The following is an 8,168-nucleotide window of genomic DNA, read 5'->3' as shown; positions in this document are numbered from 1 at the left end:
ACATAATATTGCACCTGATTTGTTTATCCACTAACTGCGTGATAGACTAATTGTGTTATACACGTAGGCTACGTTGTGTGTATGCACACATCATGTACACCGCTATTTTTACCAACACTTGCTGTATTTCTAATATCATAAATTATATTAACAACAAAAGTGTTGTTCATTCCTCATACACTCCACAGTATGATGCACTCAGACTTCAGGCAGCAATTTTTATTATCATTAGGCATAGTATTACCCATGAACTTACAATATTTATAATATGTCAATTACTGGCAGACTCTATATCATTTTGTAGATTCATGCAGCCATTGGTAACCATTGGATTCAGGGGTGTAGATTTCAAGAATTTCACTATTCTTTCTCAAACAAACAATATATTGTTTTTGTATATTATGTAACACTAAAGATAACTAAGCCTGGCACACAGTAGAAATTATATCCTTATTATCTATTTGTTTTGTAGAAGGTTACAAAACTTTCCGCAATGACGCCCCGTCCATTCCACCAGGACCTCCTCCTTCATACTCGTCGATACCATCTTCCTACCAAGGACAAACGATTCAACATTCAGCGCCTACCCATCGGCTAAGAGCTGGCCGAGTGCAAGCAGAGTTAAGTATTGTATAGTATTAAGTGGTGAATAGATTCTAATGTGTATCTTAGCACTCGGTAGCACAACCTAGATTAAGTGCTATATTAAGTGACAACGCCATCTGTTGTTTTTCAGTATATTTAAGGTTACCGACATTAAGGTTACTCTTGCTTTCTATATTTAAGGTTACCCACATCTTGTTTTTGCTTTCTTGCCCCGCGGGGCCCTTATCTTGGGATTCCTATTGGGCCCTTATATTGGGGTCCCACTTGGAGTGTTTAGTCGTCGTATGGGAGTCTCCGGCCTCGGGCATGCCGGCCACGCGACCTTGATGTTTTTATTTGATACTGGGGCCCAGCTCGAGGCCAGAAACTTTAAGCTTGTTTGCTATTGTTTTGGAGCAACATTGTTTCTTTGTAAGCCTGCGGCGCAACCTTGAACAATATTGTCTTTGAGCAATATTGTCTTTGAGCTAACGCCCCGTAGCCACCCCAACCAGACGCGTAGTAAATCATCATTGAGGCTTAGTGAAACGGGCCGCACCTGATGTATCTATGTTTTGTATTTTGGAACCTTCTCAAACAAAAAAGTAGTTGATGAACTATTGATTTATTGATCGATTGATAGATTGATTAATTAATCATCTCAAAATGAATTAGTAATCAAATTATTTTAATTACTGGTTAAAACTTAACATACCATAGTCAATGAGCTAAACCATTAAAACTGGGGTGGGTTTTTACCCGGGGGACAAATCTGCACTAATACCAGAAATAATTCACATCAAGGGGAATACCAAAATGTGCGATAACAATTCTGCAGAAGTAGAATTTGGCGAAGTAGCATTTGAAAGGAAGGTAAATTGAGTTATTGTCCAAGGCATACTCAGGCAATTTGACCGCTAGCTTGAAACAATTTCACCAAAAGGTTAATTCAAATTATAAATTACTTGGCATAAGACATTCTAGACGTGCCGTACTCGTTCTGGAATATAAACGGCTTTCGTGTTTGGTAGCTGGTGCATGTTTAGTTTTCTTCCCACTTGGCATTGTCGCGTGCATCAAGTTACAAGAGGTATATTTTCCCTAAATAGAAACAGTATGGGGGTTCAAAATTTTTATTGTCTGAATCAATATATTATTGAAAAATAACACTTTAATGTTTTGCAAAAGTTCATTCTACAAATCATATACTTTGAAAATTTGCTTAATTTATTGTTGTTAATGAGTTATGTACATTTTACAAAAGTGTTGTTGTTTCAGTCCTCTTTACAACATAACTCAAGAACCACAGGACCTATAAAAGAATTTCTGTGATATTTGAATTCTTCTACACGCTCGCAAGGAAATGAGCAATGCAATTTTTGCCGAAGCTCACTACCATTTGCAAGATGTTGTGAACTACCAAATCGCAACACTTTAAAATAGTATATTACCTTAAATTGCAAAACATTTGGTAAACATAATTGTACGCACATTTTGAAGATTAGGAAAATTCCAAACATGTGAAAAGAGCACACATTTGGCTACCCACCCAAAGTTGTTCTTTTCCAAAATCATTTTTCAACATCCAACCTCATACAGGTTATATATAGACAATGATGTTGAACACATTGACTATTGATGAATTGAAAGATGGCATTAAATTAAGGCTACAAGGTGTATTGTTGGTCGAAGCAGTAAAAAAAAATCGATTTTCATTATCCAATATATTATTAAAAATAATACTTTGATGTTTTGCATTCTACAAATCATATACTTTGAAAACGTGCTTGATTTATTGTTGTTAATGAGTTTTGTACGTTTTACAAAAGTGTTGATTTTTCAGTCCTCTTTACAATATAACTCAAGAACCACAGGACCTACAAAAGTATATCTGTGATATTTGAATTCTTCTACACACTCGTTATGAAATGATCAATTCAATTTTTGCCAAAGCTCACTACCATTCGCAAGATACTGTGAACTACCAAATCGTTTAATATAGTTGCTAACCTTAAAATTCAGATGAAGAATATCTGACAAATGAAGATAATTTATTGTCTAATTTAAGATGACGAACATACACTCTAAAAATCATTTTACTAATGACGAAGAGCCGACACTTTTCATGTGTTCAGTTGAAATGCAAAGAGCAAAAAACAAAACAGACTTTCATTGGCTAACTGTGAGATTTGATTAATGAAAAGATACCAATGATTTTGCTCTCTTTAATTTCTCCAGTGAAATTTATTTAGAAAAGTTAAAAATGACAAGTAAATTTAACAAAAACTCAGTCATCATTATGAATTGAAAAATTGAACTCAGAGGTTGGACATTGGTAAGAAGAAGTTTTTCGACAACTTACTAGAAACAAGAAAATTGATAGCAAAATGTTTCCCTCTTATCAGAAGTCGCTACTTTTTACAAAAGCATGCCCATGTTAATTCTTTTAGCATCGGTTTTAGGGTAATTTTTCTTTAACATTCTCAGGTAGGCCTATAGCTGGTAAATAAAGTGCGTTGTGAGTGACGCGTTAATAATTATAATTGTCATTATAATATTCAGAGTAAAATACAGACTTGACATTTAATATGGAATATTTTTTCGCAAAATTCCAAGACTGGTCTGAAAGGGGTCTGCATAAACCGCTAAATATTTATTGTGGTGTGAACGGAGATAGTACAAAATAATTATTTGATAGAAAAAGTGCTTTTCACATTATGGTGTTCATGATGCAGCGAATTTGTCTAAAATAGCGGATTTAGGGAAGCTGAATTTGAGCAGCTGTGGGGGGGGGGCACAATTTCGGTCTTCATGCAAAATTGTTCTGTTATTATCAAATTTATAGAGGTTTGAGGTGATATTTCCGAACTTCGTCAGCAATTGGCATTCATCACAGTTGAAATACACTATCCCAGCAAATACAATATGTTTTTAAAAAGTTATATTTTGGCTTTTGGTTTAGGTAAAAACGTTTTAAATAACATTAAAATGTCGGGTTATATAAAGGTCATGATAACGTTTTAAAACGTTTTGTATGAAAACAAACTAACTACAACAATATTTTTAAATGTTTTCAAAAAATGTTATTGTAAACTACTTTTGCAAAAAATTTTGCCAAATATTTTGTCAATACTTAAATAACATTATGTTAAAATATTTGAACCCAGCAAACACAGAAATGTTCTTAAAATGTGTTTTGTAAACATTTTACTAACATTTAAATGTCGGGTTATATAAAGGTCATAAAACGTTTTTAAAACGTTATTGCAAATATTTTGGGAAAACACTTTTCACAAAATATTTTTTCAACCCCCAAAAAACGTTTAAAACGTTTTTATACCCTTTATACAACCCGACATTTAAACGTTTTCTGTAAAACATTTTTGTTTGCTGAGCAGTAGATTATCAAAAAATGTTTTTTAATGTTTTTCTCTTAATATACCCTTTATATAACCCGACATTTAAACGTTTTCTGACCGTGACCTTTTATAACCTTTTGCGAATGATGTCGAAAACGTTTTGTGTTTGTTGGGATGTATCAATTTTGTGAACATGGGGGGGGGGCTTACAATATGGCCCTTAAGTGCAGGGGCTATTTTAACGTGCCTCACTGTCACGTACGTGACGAGATAAAATATTCGTGCAGTGACAATTAACCATCCGTGTAGATATGCTTTAATAGTAGACAATGGTAGAGCCTTTCTTACGGTCACATTCAGGTAAAAATGTCAATTTTTTATTTTTGAAACGCGATCTACTTCATCAACACTTTTATCTCATTGCACGAACGTGACGGTTAGGCACGTTAAAATAGCCTCTGCTTAAGTGGTACGTACTCAGAGAGTTTGAATCCCCCCCTGGGGTCAAATGTTATAAACTTACGATGCAAAAACAACTGCGCGGATTCCTTGTTTTCCAATGAACTCACACTGTTTCTTTGAGTACAGGAAGTTCATAACATTTGGCCCCGGGGGGCCATTCAAACTTTCTGAGTTTGTACATGTACCACTTGTAAAGCCATATTTTTAAGAGCTCCGCCCACTTTCAAAACTGGTAGATTACAAGTACATTTCAGTTCTGATGAACACTTATTGGTATTTAGGTTCAGTAAATATCAATTTAAACCTCAATAGATTTGATAATATCAGAATAATGTTGCTCAAATTCAGAAATTTTACCCCCACAAAAATCCAATTCAGTCTCCTTAAATCCACCATTTTAGGCTAATTCACTACATTATGACCGCCATAAATGTAAACTAACGGAAAACGCTTTTTCTGCCAAAAAATATTTTACACCATCTCCCGACAAAATATTCCATACTAAATGTCAAGTCTGTATTTTACTCTGAATATAATGACAATTACAATTATTAACGCGTCACTCACAACGCACTTTATTTACCAGCTACAGGCCTACCTGAGAGTGATAAAGAAAAATTACCCTAAAACCGATGCTAAAAGAATTAACACGGACATGCATTTGTAAAAAGTAAAAAAAAAAAGCATTATTCAAAATAATATCATTATTTACTATAACTTTTGATGACATTGTTGTTCTCATTATTTACATCGTAGTTTGAGGGTCGAATGGAAGAAGGCGATCTTGATGGCGCTGAAAGCGCAGGAAGAGCAGCCAGAATATACAGTTACATAGCCAGCTTTGTATTTTGCGTTATCGGCGTGATTGTCATCGTGGTTTTCGGACATTTTTGATTATTGGTGTTTACATTGGTCAAAGGAGCCGCTATTCATCTTGTGTAAATTCTTGTAAAAAATAGGAAAAGGACGCATATTGTTCCAATAAAGAGGAAATGGCCTTGATAGTGTCCTTAAGCGATACGTTATTATGAAACTGATAGTACCCGGCCAAAATAATGCACACCAAGACGATTTTCATCTTTTTCTTCCACGACTGCATTGGAGCAGAACATATCTGTACTTTGATTATGGAATAAGAGGAATATTTAGCTATTAATATTATCCTAGTCATTAGTCATAGTTCATTGAATTTATAACCGTATGATAAAACAGGCAAAATCAGCAACTTTAAAATTTTAAAAGAATTGGACATTGCCCATTCTAATGACGCTAGTATATGGACAATATAAGTGTGCTTTTTCATTTAATGACATAAAAATTGAAAAATATTATAAGGAACACCTGAGGTTTTGACTTTTAAAACCTCCATTTTGGTCAAAAAATGTCCTTGGATAGGTAGTTTCCTTTCACCAAATTTACCACATTCGCCTTGCTATAACATTGAATTGCGGTATCTATTGACCTAATGACGAAAAACGTTTTAGGGGCAAGTGTTAGCTTTCGTTTAATATAAAAAAAAAAAAATTCTTGAGGTTTCGACAAAAATCAATCACAGAGGCCCATGTTCCAGCTAGAAACTCCACAGCTCGTATGCACTCAACCGTGTAGTGTAATCAAAGACTGTATAGAGACAATTCACTGCTTGCTTGGAAGCTCTTAGACGAAAATGTGTGCGCGGGTGTATCGAAGTGGAAACTGTGCATAGATGGTTTATAAGAGAATCGTTTTTGTATAGAAACCTTTCCATATGCAGTCGCATTCAACCACTGCCGGGCGAAAGCCTCCGCAATAAAGATTCCTGTCATTTACTTTGACATCCCTCCACCTGACGTTCTGTCCGCCATGATATCTTGGACCTGTTCCGAATTTTGATGTGCCATAGGCTTTGTGGTCATTACGATCAGTGTTTCGTAACAAAGAAAGCGTGATCAAGTACGTGCACTGCGACAGCGAATAATATTCCGATTTCCTTTTTACCTAGATGGGTGGGGGGGTCATTATAGCTAGGAATAAAATCAATCATCTCAATATACAACAATGTGCTTGAGGAATGTGGTCTTCTTGTAACTGAGTTTTCTATTCTATACAGACATTGAAACACTCAACGTTCAACAATAGGGTTTAGCCACACCACTCCACGCCATACATAAATTCTGCCAGTCACATTTCCCCAATATGAAATTTTTTTAAAGTAAAATTTTAATTTTAATTTTTCTTCATTCAAGTTTGGCGGAGGCAGGGTTCGAACTCACGACGGCGGACTGCTTTGGACACACTATGATTATGAACCCAGCGCCTTAGACCACTCGCCCACTTGTCTTGTTGGAATTCATTTGAAACTTATAATTTTGAAGATATAATCGCAACTTCAATATAGGCCTACCACGTGACAAGCAAAGGCAGAAAACGTACCATATTTTGGAATTTTATTTCAAATAAAAACATTTATGTGTATTATTAGCGCTCAATTGCTGTTAACTGCGTGTTTTATACAAAAAAATCCAACGATAAGCATGATAACTGGGCGTCTATATGGACAATACATTATATCGATTTTGACACGTGCTTGTGTCTCAGTACATTTCCATGGTCAGTAAAATACTATAGCGAAAACCTACCATTTTCTTGTATACACGTTCGATGTTTTGATCAAGTATGTGAATATTCGACATTAGACCCAAATTTTTTTTCAGGAAATAAAAGATTAGATTACCATAAAAACGAAACAGTAATCTTTTGCCGGGTCTAATGTTATTTATACATATAATTTTCAACGTTTTTCTATCCTTATTCTTGCTCAATTAAAAAAATATTTTGGCGTATATAAAATTGAAATAAAATTCTCTACCTCATAAACGACATCAAATGTGCCACAATTGGGTATCACGAATCGTTATATATGATGTGCAGTTAATATTCATATTTTCTTTTATACAGAGGATGCTTCAGTTTTGACAGGAAAAATATTTTCTTGAAAACCCTCTCACTCGGTTAGTTTAAAAAGGTAACCACGCTTCCCTAGAATGTGCAATAAATTAGCATTAAAATTTTTCTTATTCTAACAGCAAGCGTTTCTAGAATGTATTATGGCGAAATGTGGTGTAGGGTTTAGCCTGGATATTTTGAATGACAGCTCATAGCTGAAATAATTACACCGCTGAGCTCTTATCGATTGGTTTTTAGCCAATCATTGCTTTTTAACCAATCGATCACCGAGCGCGGATGTAAGTTCAGCTTATTTTGTAATAGCATCTACTCTCAGCAGCCGGTGGGCAGCTTAAAAAGACACGTGCTTTGATGCAATTTCTATTGGTCGTTTACTGCCTGTTAAAAATAATTCTTTACCTAGTTCCGACATATTATCATAATCTGAAAATTACAATAATGTCGGACCAACAGAAAATCACCCCGTTTTACTACAAATAGGGTGAATATGACAGTTTGCTCATAGATGTAAGTTGGAACATGTGTAAGTATTAAAAATAGGCCAAACAAATCTAAAAAATAAAGGTATATTCTGAAAAAATTAAGGCTATAAGACAAAATGCTAATTCAAATATCACTACGCATGTAACTTATGTCGTTTGGGTGAGACTCCCATTGGCCATTCATCCCGCACAACGAGACTACTTTAGGCAGCACCATATGGAAAGGTTTCTATAGACGAATCCAACGAGCCAAGTCATGGTCAGGATTTGGTCGGGCTATCTTTGGGTCCCCGCAACACCAAAAAGCCGCTTAAAATCGATGTTAGATTCTTTT

Source organism: Amphiura filiformis, chromosome 12, assembly GCF_039555335.1.
Source record: "Amphiura filiformis chromosome 12, Afil_fr2py, whole genome shotgun sequence".
Taxonomy (NCBI): Eukaryota; Metazoa; Echinodermata; class Ophiuroidea; order Amphilepidida; family Amphiuridae; genus Amphiura; species Amphiura filiformis.
This window is presented reverse-complemented; position numbering follows the sequence as displayed.